Source organism: Ovis canadensis, chromosome 23 (genome assembly GCF_042477335.2).
Source record: "Ovis canadensis isolate MfBH-ARS-UI-01 breed Bighorn chromosome 23, ARS-UI_OviCan_v2, whole genome shotgun sequence".
NCBI classification, from domain to species: domain Eukaryota; kingdom Metazoa; phylum Chordata; class Mammalia; order Artiodactyla; family Bovidae; genus Ovis; species Ovis canadensis.
In genome coordinates, this window is record NC_091267.1 from 24,407,241 (window position 1) to 24,423,729 (window position 16,489).

Below are 16,489 nucleotides of genomic sequence, written 5' to 3' on the forward strand. Positions count from 1 at the left end.
CATCAACCTTTCTTTTCTTTTTTCAAACTGGATGCTTTAATTATCTCTGTATCTTCTCTTCATATTTAAAAGAGAGTAGTCTTACTTCTCTGATAAAAAGAAAAGCACAAAATTTTAAAAAAATCTAGAAATATCACAAAATAGTCTGATTTTAGATTTCATACTGCATTTTTGATGTATTAATATTATCATTTTCAGTTACTTCCAAACTTGTTATAAACATACAGGAAAAGGAAGGCCTTCTTTTATACGTGAGACTCTTTTTTAAGTAATTTTTCCACATCATCTAGACATCTAAAAAATCTGAAGGAAATAAACTTCATTGTACTGGATTTTCAGGTATTGAATCTTTTGAATGGACTACTATATGATACTATATTCCACCTGAATATAGCATTTGTCTAATGTACTCATTTAAATTCTTCATGGTTACAAGCATTTTCTCCAGTCTAAAGAAAAATCAGACTAGGCGCAAATCCTGCAAGAAATCTGAAGGTAGCAAATGACTCATCTGTTTTTAAACACTAAGGCTCACTCTTTCCCTCTTTAAACACTCTAGCTAAGGGCTAATTCCCCTTCATTCTCTTTAAGTGATGATAGATACTGAATGGTCCCAATTATATTGCTGCATATGAATGTGGTTGTTTGATGAATGTAACTATAACAATCACAAAGCAACAGAAGTTAGAGAGAAAATGCCATAAACTATCATTTTTTTAAATTGCCCCATAGGAGCAGAATTACAACATACACACTCAGGAAGGTATAAAAAAATGCCTAGCAGATAAGATCTGTTAGAGAAAAAAATTTACTATAAATGGAAATATAACTCGGTATTCTAGATTCTACTACACAAATGAATGATCATGTCTAGTCCTAAACTGTGTGGGGTGTGTGTATGTGTGTGCCTTTCATATGTATACGGGCTTTCCTGGTGGCTCAGACAGCAAAGAATCTGCCTGCAATGCAGGAGACCTAGGTTCGATCCCTGGATCAAGAAGAACCCCTGGAGAAGGGAATGGCTACCTATTCTAGTATTTTTGCCTGGAGAATTCCATGGACAGCGGAGCCTGGAGGGCTACAGTTAGTCCATTATGTATAAAGGTATATGTAATTAATAAAACATTACAGAGGAGGTATGCTAAATAACTGGAGAAGGCAATGGCAACCCACTCCAGTGTTCTTGCCTGGAAAATCCCATGGACGGAGGAGCCTGGTGGGCTGCCATCTCTGGGGTTGCACAGAGTCGGACACAACTGAAGCGACTTAGCAGTAGCAGCAGCATGCTAGATAATGAAAATGAGACCTTAGCTTGAAATCTGAATGTGAACTTTCCAATTTGCTTCAAAAAATGAACTTGGCCAAACACTTTTGTCTTTATTATGCTTGTCAGTGAAGTCAATATCCTCTTACTAAGTATGCACTTTTGCCCCAGTCAGTGGCTGCCTCATAAACAGCCAGTGTTCTCAAAAGTCGGAGAAGTCCTCCAGGAGGATTTGGGACCAGAAACACAAGGGCAGAAGCTCTCCTCGTGGCTGACATTTGTACAGGAGGCTCCTGTCTCCATCAGCGATCCTGCCTTCTGCACTGAGCCTTGGGGCAAAGCCACTGGTGCGCCAGCAGTTTCACGGCAACCACCAGATGCTTTCTCAGACAAGAAGCCTTCAAAGTCGGCGGTGCGCCCATCACACATAGAGGGGCCACACAGCTAGGCCAGTGAGATTGGACTGATGAGAGGAAGACAGGAGAGACAAGGTGATGAAGGGAAAAGGGTACAGATCCAAGGATTTTTGCTCAATGTTAACTGTATGAATTTGGACAATTCGTTTAACCCCTGATTCCATATCTTTAAGACATCTTTGTTGTTTGGTTGCTAAGTCATGTCCGACTCTTTTGCAACCCCGAGGACTGTAGCTCACCATGCCCCTCTGTCCATGGAATTTTCCCAGCAAGCACACTGGAGTGGGTTGCCCTTTCCTACTCCAGGGGATTTTCGTGAACCAGGAATTGAACCTGCGTCTCCCGTGTGTCCCAAATGGGCAGGCAGATTCTTCACCACTGAGCCACCTAGGAAGTCCCTTTAAAAGACGGATAGCTGTATTTTCCTGGCTTATACATTAATTTAAGGAGAAAAATGGCAAATGTAAATAATACAGTACCTGGAAAAAGGTAAAATATTTACAAAAATTATAGGAAAATATTTTATATCTGTATTTTTGTGTGTCTTTTACATGCATCCATGTGTACATATACAAACTCAGACTTAATTTTATGATCAATACAAAACCTTAAGAAAATAGTAAATTTAAAAACTGTGTTGATATAATCATCTTGTCAGGGGTTGAAAGAACATGTAAGAAGTCTTACTATAAGATATCTAGTTGTGTGAATAAAGTATTCTTGTTTTTTACTGTGAGAGATTTTTTTTTTATTGTTGCTCCCTACAATATTATCTCAATTTAGGAAATTATTTTTTTAAAAATATACTTTAAATTTAAATACTAAGATTAGTATAAAAGCAATGCTATTATTGCTATCACATTGCTGTTGCTGTTAGTTGCTAAGTTGTGTCCGACACTTTGGTGACCCCATAGACTACAGCCTGCTAGGCCCCACTGTCCGTGGGATTTCCCAGGCAAGAATACTGGAGTGGGTTGCCATTTTCTTCTCCAGAAGATCTTCCTGACCCAGGGATCAAACCTGCATCTCCTTGCTTTGACAGGCGGATTCTTTACATCTGAGCTATATGGCAAGCCAGCAATTACATTAGCAAACTTTAGAAATAAAAGGAATAGACTCTCCTTTTAAGTGTCTTGGATGCCAGCATGAAGTCTGTAAGATGACAAATTATTCATCAGTGTAAATGCATAAAATATTCTTAGTTGCCATTCTTCGAAATCCTCTCAGAACATGGACACTTGTATTATCTCCAAATCTCACAAGAAGAGGTGGTATTTCCTCTTAAGTATTTTCCTTTATCCATTCATTCAATTAAGCATTCATGCAGTCTTTAAAGAGTTAATTGTAGTCTTAACTTGTGACTTGGTCCTTAGTAGTGGAAAGACACTTCCTGTACCCCATAAGGTCTGGTGTCACGCTGAGGGAAAGAAAAGTAAGTAGCATTGTTTATGAGAGGGTAAGAGTAGAGGTAAGCCAAGGTTTAGTGGGAAAACAGAAGTATTGATACTATTGCCAAATAGGTACCTGCTTTGCGCCCCATGGACTGTAGCCCACCAGGCTTCTCTGTCCATGGAATTTCCTAGGCAAGAATACTGGAGTGGGTTGCCACTTTCTACTCCAGGAGATCTTGACCCAGGGATCAAACCTGTGTCTCTTATGTCTCTTGAATTGGCAGGTGGATTCCTTACCACTATCACCACCTGGGAAGCCCCCCAAATAAGTATACTTCTGATTTCCTAACACACATCATCCATACTAAGTCCCAGAGACTGAGAGTAATTCTAGGTTGAATCTATACCTATCGTAAATGATGAGGTCTTCCCTTGGAAATTTTCAAAGCTTCAACAGACTACAGAGTTCCAAAATTGTTCCAAAATCTTGGTGGGGAGACAGTTTTCTGGTGCTTAAACTCTGCCATCTTCCCATAATCTTCCTGTTGCATATGTTTTTAATCCTTATATATTCTTGATGAATTGACACTTTTATCAACATATCATATCCTTCTTTGTAACCTTTTTCCTAACAATCTGTTTTGCTTGATATTGGTATAGTCATTATATCTCTTTTTTAGTTACTATTTGCATATAATATGTTATTCCAGCTTGGCAGTTTTATTTTTTTGTGTCTTTGGATATAAAATAACCCTCTTATAGACAGCATGCTGCTGCTGCTGCTAAGTCGCTTCAGTCGTGTCCGACTCTGTGCGACCCCATAGACGACAACCCACCAGGCTCCGCTGTCCCTGGGATTCTCCAGGCAAGAACACTGGAGTGGGTTGCCATTTCTTTCTCCAATGCATGAAGGTGAAAAGTGAGAGTGAAGTCTCTCAGTCGTGCCAGACTCTTAGCGACCCCATGGACTGCAGCCCACCAGGCTGCTCTGTCCATGGGATTTTCTAGGCAAAAGAGTACTGGAGTGGGGTGCCACTGCCTTCTCCATATAGACAGCATAGACAGCATATATTTGAATCAATTTTTAAAACATTCATTTTACCAATCTCTGCCTTTTGGTTGGAGAGTTTAATTCATTTCTATTACAGCAATTCTTGATAAGGAAGGAATACATCGGCAATGCTGCTATTTGCTTTCTGTATGTCATAGTTTATTTGTGTTTATTTTTTATTTTTATTTTTTTTTAATTTTAATATCTTTAATTCTTACATGCGTTCCCAAACATGAACCCCCTCCCACCTCCCTCCCCACAACATCTCTCTGGGTCATCCCCGGGCACCAGCCCCAAGCATGCTGTATCCTGCGTCTGACATAGACTGGCAATTCAATTCTTACATGATAGTATACATGTTAGAATGTCATTCTCCCAAATCATCCCACCCTCTCCCTCTCCCTCTGAGTCCAAAAGTCCGTTATACACATCTGTGTCTTTTTTCCTGTCTTGCATACAGGGTCGTCATTGCCATCTTTCTAAATTCCATATATATGTGTCAGTATACTGTATTGGTGTTTTTCTTTCTGGCTTACTTCACTCTGTATAATCAGCTCCAGTTTCATCCTTCTCATCAGAACTGATTCAAATGTATTCTTTTTAACGGCTGAGTAATACTCCATTGTGTATATGTACCACAGCTTTCTTATCCCTTCATCTGCTGATGGACATCTAGGTCCTTTGTGTTTTTTTTAACCTCTCATTTCCTATATTAATGCCTTCTTTTGTGTTTATTGATTTTTTTTAGTAAATCTTTTGTTTCCCTTCTCTTTTAATTTTGTGCATATTTTAAAAATATTTCATCTGTGCTTTACATGGAATTATATTTATCATCCTAAAGTTGTAACAGTCCAGTTCAAATAGATACCAACTTAATTTCAATAGCACACAACATCCATGTGCCTGCACAATTCTGTCTTCCTGCTCTCCTCTATGTTGTTATTATCACAAAGTATATCTTTACAAATTATGGGTAAAGTATGGATGTGAGAGTTGGACTATAAAGAAAGCTGAGCACCAAAGAATTGATGCTTTTGAACTATGGTGTTGGAGAAGACTCTTGAGAGTCCCTGGACTGCAAGGAGATCAAACCAGTCCATCCTAAAGGAAATCAGTTCTGAATATTCATTGGAAGGACTGATGTTGAAGCTGAAACTCCAACACTTTGGCCACCTGATGCAAAGAGCCGACTTCAATTTGAAAAGACCCTGATGCTGGGAAAGATTGAGGGTAGGAGGAGAAGGGGACGACAAAGGATGAGATGGTTGGATGGCATCACTGACTCAATAGACATGAGTTTGGGTAACGGGAATTGGTGATGGACAGGGAGGCTTGGCATGCTGCCGTTCATGGTGTTGCAAAGATTAGGACAGGACTGAATAACTGAACTGAACTGAACTGAACTGAATTGAACAGATTTATCATTGCTTTATACATTTATCTTTAAATCTTGTACAACATTTTAAAAAATCTTACTTATTTCTTACTTTTACTGAGAATGGAGTGTTTCATGATTTCTGTAAACTAGTTTTTACAACACTGCTCTTTGTGAAAAATCAGCCATTCAATATTTCTCACTGTGGAATAAATCTATAAAGCTAATTGCCTTGCCATTTTTTACACAATCAGGTCTTAAACTGAATTGGTCATGAAGTGTTTGCTTCTAGTTTATTGTCTATTAAATATAATTTCACATCCACTTTCAATATCACCATACTATACATAGACTAGTGTACTGAATTATCAAGTACCATGAAACTCTAAATATTATCAAATAATAATTTTCCATTTTAGAGAAATGTATCTTAAGGGCTTCTCAGGTAGCTCAAATTAAGTAAAGAACCTGCCTGCAAGTACAGGAGATGCAGGAGACCTGAGTTCAATCCCTGGGTTGGGAAGATCCCCTGAAGTAGAAAATGGCAAACAACTCCAGTATTCTTGCCTGAGAAATTCCATGGACAGAGGAGCCTGGTAGGCTACAGTCCATGCAGTTGCAGCGTTGAACACAATTGCAAGGAGATCCAACCAGTCCATTCTGAAGGAGATCAGCCCTGGGATTTCTTTGGAAGGAATGATGCTAAAGCTGAAACTCCAGTACTTTGGCCACCTCATGCGAAGAGTTGACTCACTGGAAAAGACTCTGATGTTGGGAGGGATTGGGGGCAGGAGGAGAAGGGGAGGACAGAGAATGAGATGGCTGGATGGCATCACTGACTCGATGGACGTGAGTCTGAGTGAGCTCCGGGAGATGGTGATGGACAGGGAGGCCTGGCATGCTGCGATTCATGGGGTGGCAAAGAGTTGGACACGACTGAGCAACTGAACTGAACTGAACTGAGTACATAATACAACACATCTTTAAACTTTTTTTACAAGTTGTTCAACTGATAAAAGATTAAAATGAAAACTGCATTATCATGACACTGTTGATAAATATATCATTGACTTTTGAATGAAAGAGTACTTTATGCCTTAGCTTTTCCAGATTCAAATCAGTAATTATAATAGATGTCTATTAAAAAGAGATGATAGCACTATCTCTAGACTAACATAATCTTTTCATTCTGAAGTCTTCATATATAATATACGACATTTTACTGAGGCTCAATTGTTGTGATATTATGATTGATATTAAAACATTTATAAACTGAAAACTTTCAGTGCTTGACTGATGTCACTTTTATTGTATAAAACCTTTTCCTTTTGTCTTTTAACATTAAAAGCACACTGCAATAATTTTAAAGGCTAAGGCAATGTTTAAGTCAGGTAGACTCTTTCATGAGTTTTATGACCATAAAGGATTTCATCTTCATCTGTAAGATTTTTCTTACCCAAGTCCACAGATTTCAAACTTTCAGTTATTCCTTTGAGCTTGTCAGTAACTGTAGGCTCCATCAACAAAAGGCTCCTACTAAAATGCAACTCCATGAATTTGGAGTTTTGTGGGTGGGGAGTGTCTGTTCTGATATACTTTTGGGATTGATTAGTCTTATCAGCTGTTTGCCATTCTTGGAGGTACATAACAGAATCCTGATTGAAGAATAACGGTGTGAAGTTACCAGTTAGTATCTTACCTTGGTGTCTGGCAGAATAATAGACACCTCATTATATTAGATTTTCCCTTTTTTATTGCTTGTAAAATAAGCACATGCACATTCATGTACTCAGAAAAGGAATAAAAAGGGTATTACAAAACCCCTAGCACAATCTTCCCTGAAATCCTAAAGTTTTCTTCTCTATATGAAAAAGTAGTTTCAGATATTCAGCTTTTAAAAAGCAATTATGCTATTACTAATAACTATTAGTTATTAGCTATAATTAATAGTTATTATTAACAATAATAGAGAGTTGTGAAAGGAAACCTGTCTATTCAAATAGAGCAAAGCGCTTGACCCAGTAGAGGACACATGTGTACCTCTGTGGATACTGGTGCTTAGCCCACCACAGAAGCGGAGCAGTGATAAGTCTTATGTTGGTGAACCTTAGCAGAAGCAGTTCAAGCCAGCTCAGCCCTCTGGTCTGAAGCCAGCATTTTCCTCAGTGACTGCAGCTCGTTGATCCTTGTCATGGTGTAGACTGCACCGTGTGGCTTATCTAATCATTCTGCATTTGGTGTATCTCTCAGCATACATTTTGCACTTAATTTGCATTTCTAGCAGATAATTTATTTCCACTCTCGCTTTTCAATGCTGAGTACATGAATTAACCCAAATGTATCAGAACCAAATCTGAAGCATTTCTGAGGAAAATAACTGTACTTCATATGAAATATATTGTTAATATTGTGAGATATTATATTTATATAGAGAGATATTATATTGTTAACATTTATGAGAAAGTAGTAATTGCCAGAATAACCTAATGACTCATAAATCACCAGCAGAGATATGGATGGTGATTATGTCAAACCTTTTTTAGTTAGGACTGAAATCAGTCAATCTGTTTGGATTTCCAATCCGAATTCTCAAGTAAATATGAAGGATTTGTGTACTGATCTGTTAAGATGTCCTGTGAATCCATTCTAGTTACTTAACTTCTCTGAAATTCAATTTCCTCATCTATAAAGTGGAAATATTTCATCTCATTTAAAACATAGAAAGTTTCCTTAATCTTTCCCTTTGCACTGAGAACCATTTATGCCCAGTTTGTACCATCCATAAAATGGTATATTAAGGAGGAGCTTTTAAAAAGGAAGGCATAGGACTTCCCTGGTGGTCCAGTGGTTTAGACTCTGAGCTTCTGATGCAGGGGGCACGGGTTTGATCCCTGGTCGGGCAACTAAGATCCCACCTGCTGCATGGCATTGCCAAGAATACAAAACAAAACAAAACCGAAAACCAAAGCATAGCTTTAAATCCTCTTCAGGAACATGACTAAGAGCTATCAGGCAGAGGAAAAGAAGTGCCACATAGAGACAGAGCAGACTGACACGTCAGTGCTGACCGACACGGTAGCCACTGGCCACCAGTCACAGGCCTCTTAGCATGAAACACGTGGACGGTTCAAATTAAGATGTGCTTTTATTACTGCAGATGGTGATTGCAGCCATGAAATTAAAAGACCCTTACTCCTTGGAAGAAAAGTTATGAGCAACCTAGATAGTATATTCAAAAGCAGAGACATTACTTTGCCGACTAAGGTCCATCTAGTCAAGGCTTTGGTTTTTCCTGTGGACAGGTATGGATGTGAGAGTTGGACTGTGAAGAAGGCTGAGCGCCGAAGAATTGATGCTTTTGAACTGTGGTGTTGGAGAAGACTCTTGAGAGTCCCTTGGACTGCAAGGAGATCCAACCAGTCCATTCTGAAGGAGATCAGCCCTGGGATTTCTTTGGAAGGAATGATGCTAAAGCTGAAACTCCAGTACTTTGGCCACCTCATGCGAAGAGTTGACTCATTGGAAAAGACTCTGATGCTGGGAGGGATTGGGGGCAGGAGCAGAAGGGGACGACCGAGGATGAGATGGCTGGATGGCATCACTGACTCGATGGACGTGAGTCTGAGTGAACTCTGGGAGTTGGTGATGGACAGGGAGGCCTGGCATGCTGCGATTCATGGGGTGGCAAAGAGTTGGACACGACTGAGCAACTGAACTGAACTGAAGTGTAAAACACACCGATTTTGAAGATAATATTAAAAAGTAGAAGGAAAAAGGGAAGAGAGGGAAAAAGATGGAAGGAGAGAAAAAAGGCTAGAGAGTTAAAAGGATAAAAAAAGGAAGGAGAGAAGGGAAAAAAGATGAACAAAATCTTCAATTCTAGTTTTCTCTCCCCAAATGCTTGACCTCCCACACTGTCCATGTGAAAGGATACAAAGAGCTCAGGGAAATCATCAAGGAAAGAATCCCATCCCATCACACTTTGGTTTAAGTTATATGGTTATGTTATGTCTTGGGTCTGGAGGACAAGCCCCATATTGTTTACCCTTAAACCACTGATTAAACTGTCTCCCCATACACAACAGTGCCTGCTTGTCTATGACAGTGCCTTAAAGTTCTATCCAGATACTGTGTCTCTGTGTTGGTAACTGTGTTCTCATTGAACAGGAGTCTCTACCCTCCTGCCCACCCTGGGTCTGACACTGATTGCTCCTAACTTTTGTCCCATCCATGCCTATCATTTCATTATCTGAATCTCAGCACACTCTGCTTGCTCTTTCCAACACCAAGTGCTATAATCCTGGTTTTACAAAAACACAGAGAGCTTTTGGGACAAATTACTTTTTAAAACATTTAATAGAAGTGAATATTTGCCTGTGTTTTTAAAAACCAAGTTTGTTTTTATTCTTTTATTTTAAAAATATAATACGCATATCTAATATTTACATAAAATCATACTGTGTTTCCCCATAATGTTAAATCTTCTACAAGGTCATGTCAACAATTTTTTTTTTTTAGAAATCAGATTCTTAATGTTTTCTTTATTATCAAAATAATTCTGCAATAATTACTATTGGGTGTATATCATTTCACATCACTTAATGCCATGATAACATCCTAGCAGTTTAACTACTGAGCTGAAAGCACGTGTGTATGTGTGTGCTTGGTCGTGTCTAACTCTTTGAGACCCTAAGGACTGTAGCCTGCCAGCTCCTCTGTCCCTGGAATTTTCCAGGCAAGAATACTAGAGTATGTTGTCATTTCCTACTCCAGGGGATCGTCCCAACCCAGGGATCGAATCCTTGTTTTTTGTGTCTCCTGAATTGGCCGGTGGATTCTTTAGCACTATGCCATTTGGAAAGCCCCAAACTTCTAGGCATATTACCAAATAATTTTCTCACAAAATTATACCCATTTATACACTTACTAGAATAGCAAAAAGAGATAAGAAAGCCTTCTTCAGTGATCAATGCAAAGAAATAGAGGAAAACAACAGAATGGGAAAGACTAGAGATCTCTTCAAGAAAATTAGAGATACCAAGGGAACATTTCATGCAAAGATGGGCTAGATAAAGGACAGAAATGGTATGGACCTAACAGAAGCAGAAGATATTAAGAAGAGGTGGCAAGAATACACCGAAGAACTATACAAAAAAGATCTTCACGACCCAGATAATCATGATGATGTGATCACTAATCTAGAGCCAGACATCTTGGAAAGTGAAGTCAAGTGGGCCTTAGAAAGCATCACTATGAACAAAGCTAGTGGAGGTGATGGAATTCCAGTTGAGCTGTTTCAAATCCTGAAAGTTGATGCTGTGAAAGTGATGCACTCAATATGCCAGCAAATTTGGAAAACTCAGCAGTGGCCACAGGACTGGAAAAGGTCAGTTTTCATTCTAATCCCAAAGAAAGGCAATGAGAAAGAATGCTCAAACTACCGCACAATTGCACTCATCTCACATGCTAGTAAAGTAATGGTTAAAATTCTCTAAGCCAGGCTTCAGCAATATGTGAACCGTGAACTCCCTGATGTTCAAGCTGGTTTTAGAAAAGGCAGAGGAACCAGAGATCAAATTGCCAACATCCACTGGATCATGGAAAAAGCAAGAGAGTTCCAGAAACACATCTATTTCTGCTTTATTGACTATGCCAAAGCCTTTGACTGTGTGGATCACAATCAACTGTGGAAAATTCTGAAAGAGTTGGGAATACCAGACCACCTGACCTGCCTCTTGAGAAATCTGTATGCAGGTCAGGAAGCAACATTTAGAACTGGACATGGAACAACAGACTGGTTCCAAATAGGAAAAGGAGTATGTCAAGGCTGTATATTACCACCCTGCTTATTTAACTTATATGCAGAGTACATCATGAGAAACACTGGACTGGAAGAAGCACAAGCTGGAATCAAGATTGCCAGGAAAAATATCAATAACCTCAGATATGCAGATGACACCACCCTTATGGCAGAAAGTGAAGAGGAACTAAAAAGCCTCTTGATGAAAGTGAAAGAGGAGAGTGAGAAGTTTGGCTTAAAGCTCAACATTCAGAAAATGAAGATCATGGCATCCGGTCCCATCACTTCATGGGAAATAGATGGGGAAACAGTGGAAACAGTGTCAGACTTTATTTTTTGGGGCTCCATAATCACTGCAGATGGTGATTGCAGCCATGAAATTAAAAGACGCTAACTCCTTGGAAGAAAATTTATGACCAACCTAGATAGTATATTCAAAAGCAGAGACATTATGTTGCTGACTAAGGTCCGTCTAGTCAAGGCTATGGTTTTTCCTGTGGTCATGTATGGATGTGAGAGTTGGACTGTGAAGAAGGCTGAGCTCTGAAGAATTGATGCTTTTGAAGTGTGGTGTTGGAGAAGACTCTTGAGAGTCCCTTGGACTGCAAGGAGATCCAACCAGTCCATTCTGAAGGAGATTAGCCCTGGGATTTCTTTGGAAGGAATGATGCTAAAACTGAAGCTCCAGCACTTTGGCCACCTCATGGAAGAGTTGACTCATTGGAAAAGACTCTGATGCTGGGAGGGATTGGGGGCAGGAGGAGAAGGGGACGACTGAGGATGAGATGGCTGGATGGCATCCCTGACTCGATGGACGTGAGTCTGAGTGAACTCTGGGAGTTGGTGATGGACAGAGAGGCCTGTTGTGCTGCGATTCATGGGGTCGCAAAGAGTCGGACACGACTGAGCAACTGAACTGAAACTGAAACTGAGATGTGGAAAGAAATGCCTGAATCACTGCAATTTTTCAATCTTGAATAGTCTCATTAAATAACTGTTTTTCACTTATTTATTGTGGTAAAAACACTTAATATGAGACCTACCTTCTGGGAAAAAATATAAGTGCACAATATATCACTGCTAACAGCACAATGATGTAAGCAGATGTCTAGAATCTATTTATCTTCCAATATTGTATCTTCAAAGCATTTAACTAGTTTAAATCATTCTAAACCCACCACTTTTGGCGGAACTTCTGTCCACTTTTAATTAATCAACATAATGACTATGTAGAGTGTGGCCGATTATCAGGGCCACTTACTGAATTATTGAACCTTTCCCTTGTTTCAGAAGGCATGTGTATGTACTAAGTCGCTTCACTTTTTCTGACTCTTTGCAACCCTGTTGACTATAACCCACCAGGCTCCTCTGTCCTTGGGGACTCTCCAGGCAATTGTTTCAGAAGGAAATAGTGCCAACTGAGTAATTATTGATTTCCTCCATTTTATTTAGCCACTTGTAGACTATATAAAAAATCTATAAAGCCAATAAAACTTTGATCAATTACTTGGAATTTGCATGCTACTTTTTCTAATTTTGAAGCTACCTTATTTTAGCATCCATTCATAAAACTCCCTTACTATTAATGAATATTTCTCATTTAGAAGGTTACATTTGAAGGAGTGAAAACTTTTCTATCTAATATGTGAAGCCAATCCAAAAAAGAGATTTCCTGTGAAATAAATAGGAAGTGTCTAGATCAACTTTATAACATAAGACCAACATTTTACAACGTAAAATACTGATATTTATTTCCTGAATAGTCTATAAAAAATCTTATTTTTTATACTAACTCCCTCTCCAAATACTTTGTTCCAGTTTGAAATCATCTTACATTTATTTAAAAGAATATCAAATTTCATAATTCACATAAACTTTCATAAGTATTTCCTAAACTATGTGCAAATATTAATATATGAGTATTGTCTTATTTGTAAATGAAGTAAGTTATAGTGACAAAGAACTGAATATATACACTTAAACCATTTCCTCAAATAAATATTCATTTATTGCATACATAATGATTAGAATTTATAAAAAACTTTTCTCCAAAATATTTTTAACATGTTAAGATGTGTGGTGGACAACAACCACAAAATTGATAATCAGTCTATATCCAAAATAATTGGAATTCATCAAAAATTCTTTTAAAGCACTCAACATGACATTACTAATTTCTAGCTTTGTACCATTTTTATTCAAAATAACATTAAAAATAAAGAGGAACCAACAATAGAAAAATAAATTTACATGTTAAAAAGGCCTACTCTTTAATGGGTTTAGTCCATTTAGACAACAAATTCTATTATCATATCTAAAATAGATAAGACTGTGAAAGAGATGATTAAGATGTAAGTCACAGTCTGTGTTAAACATTGTTAAACTGCTTTTCAGCCCAAATAGATGAACCCCTATGGAAATACACAATGGTTCACTTTTCTTATTGTTGATATGAGCACAAGGAACTCATTAAATTCACAAGCCTGTGAAGCCCAAGCTACACAATTACTCAGATACCGCCTCCATTGTCCTTTCAAGGGTTCTCTTCATTTAAGACCCTACACTTTTTGCAATAACAAGATGGTATGTGATCAATTATTCTTATACTTAGAAAATATTTTACAAAAAGAACTGCATTTGCTAAGTGAATGAAATGGTTAAGTAAATTAAATAATGAAATGTGTTTAATCAATGTGACTAAGAAAAAAAAGGGTGACTAAAAAGTGAAATGGTAAAGTATTAACATGATCAAGAAGAACATATCTATGTTTAGTATTATTAAGTGTGGTGCACTATTGCAAAAAAAAAAGACTACTTAAAAGTATTGCTTAAATACATAGTGTGTACACTGTACATTAGCAAGTAAAATATAATAATGTCATGTTGGAATAATTTGGGAAAATATAAATATTTTGGAGACAAAAAAATTCAAACTCCACTTAAAGACAACATATGCAGTGGGATACCACTCTCAGTAACTTAAGAGTGATTGAGTTCCTTACCACTGAGACATCAGGGAAGCCCCAGGTGAAATATTTAAATGAACGTTGAACAATGTAATCAGTCATGTCCATATTTTATTCTATAAGAAGCCAAACTATTGGATTTGAGACATTTCCTTCAGAGGTCTGATGTTCTACAGACAATATTAATAAAAATATCACTTACTATAAAAAAAGATATGCTTTCATTTTGAAAGAAAATAATTTTGATTAGCATGAGTAAATAATCAGCTTCATCTCAATCACAAATATATTTGCTACTATTTTTATCTTTAAAGAAGCAACTTTGCTTGAGATTGGTAGGCAAACTGTAAAATGTCTCCCTGAACATTAATTATATTAATTAAGATTAACACTAATTAGCCTATAAGATTCACAAAAAATTTTATCTTATTTATTTATTTACTAAAAATTCTGCTGCCATGATAAAAGAGAGTATTCAAATTGGTAGCCTCTCTTTGGGGGCCATTAAATAATAGACAATCAAACATTTCTTCCTTTTGCATTTTGCTATTCTTTCAACAATGCTTCATTTTGAGGTCTTGTTAAGAAAAAAATTCAAAATTGTACATATCCACACATTTCTTTTATGAATAGTTATATTTGATTGCTTCATAAATGACATATACTGTGAGGAGCACAAATATCCTTTGAGAAAGTTTTGCAATGCTTACAAACATTTAATTGATGGGTAAAATGCAATCCTCTCCAAAACAGATAGTTCTCCTACTTCTCATTTTTAAGGCTTCATAGAATGGTGCCATCTCCCCATTCTTTATGTCACTACTCAACACACCCACAGTCAACTTGAAAAAAAAAAGATTTAATCTAAAATTCAATCTTTATAAATATTGGATTTATTCTGTAGTCTCAATCTTCTGCAATTGGCAAATATATTATTTAAATGAATGATTAGTTTTCTCCTTTTTAATAAAAGTGTTACAATAGAAATAATCCCATTGATTAATGAAAATTTCAACTGTGTGTCTATAAACATTTGATTTCAGATATTCACAGTCCTTACATACTTAAGAACTAAAGTACAATGATGCATAATAATGTCATATATGTATTATGCTTATAATATATAATAAAACAAAACATAAAATTAAATTTAAAAATATGAATAGAATATAAATATTGAACTATATAAAAGAAAAATAAGAGGAATACTTTATAGCTACTTTATAAATTAAATTTTGAATGCATATCTAGAAATATTTTATTATTGCTCTTTACATTAAAACAACAATTTCTAACACTTAACTATAGGAAAGTTGCTTAACATTTATATTCTATTTAAACTTTATTAAACAACCTTGAATTAAAAAATTATAGTTCCTTTATAACATTTTACTTTTGAATGGATATTTTGATTATTCTCAACTTTCACTATTATAGTATATTTTACTGTAAAAGATGGGCTTTCCTAGTAGCTCAGCTGGTAAAGAATGCAGGAGACCCCAGTTTGATTTCTGGGTTGGGAAGATCCCCTGGAGAAGGGATCGGCTCACTGTAATCTTGGGCTTCCCTGGTGGCTTGATGGTAACGTATCTGCCTGCAGTGTGGGAGACCTGGGTTCCATCCCTGGGTTGGGAAGATCCACCAGAGGAGGGCATGGCAACCCACTCCAGTATTCTTTCCTGGAGAATCCCATGGACAGAAGAGCCTGGAGGGCTGAAGTCCATGGGGTCATGAAGAGTTGGACAGGACTGAGCTGCTAAGCACAGCACTGTTAAAGACTAAGTGTTTTCAGGTTTGCAGAGAAATCATCTTTCTTGTGACAAATAGTCTCATTGTAAAGGTTCTTTTAGGGCACATGCTACTTCCACACGAAGACTGTACTATACTAGGAATAAGAGCTATTCACGACTATCATCACTTAGATATTAGACAGCATGGTGTGAGGCTGTTCTTAGTAGTTATTCCTTCTTTTACATCCCTTCATTCAGTTCAGTTCAGTTCAGTTCAATCATGTCCATCTCTTTGTGACCCCATGGGCTGCAGCATGCCAGGCTTCCCACCAACATCAGCTCCTGGAACTTGCTCAAACTCACGTCCATGGTGTCAGTGATGCCATCCAACCATCTCATCCTCTGTCGTCCCCTTCTCCCCCTGCCTTCAATCTTTGCCAGCATCAGGGTCTTTTCTAATGAGTCAGTTCTTTGCTTCAGGTGGACAAAGTACTGG